This window comes from Anabas testudineus, chromosome 15 (assembly GCF_900324465.2).
Source record: "Anabas testudineus chromosome 15, fAnaTes1.2, whole genome shotgun sequence".
In the NCBI taxonomy this organism is placed as follows: Eukaryota; Metazoa; Chordata; class Actinopteri; order Anabantiformes; family Anabantidae; genus Anabas; species Anabas testudineus.
Genome location: NC_046624.1, coordinates 2,139,950 through 2,140,212, shown reverse-complemented (window position 1 = coordinate 2,140,212; position 263 = coordinate 2,139,950).

The following is a 263-nucleotide window of genomic DNA, read 5'->3' as shown; positions in this document are numbered from 1 at the left end:
TTCCGGGTTCTTGTCCCACCCGCCGCGCCGCTCAGCCAATGGAGTGGGAGGAAAATGTTCCCAACAACCAACAAGCAGTCGATGAAGACGAACATCCCATAATGATAAACACACAGATCTACATTCAGAGTGTGAAGACCCTTGAATATTGATTTAAAAATCATAGGATGCTCTTACAGTGGGGATTCCTAAAAGGTGGTATATTCCATAAATAAGAGCAGCCTCACAGTAAACAGCTTCCTTGAATAAAGACTGACTACATC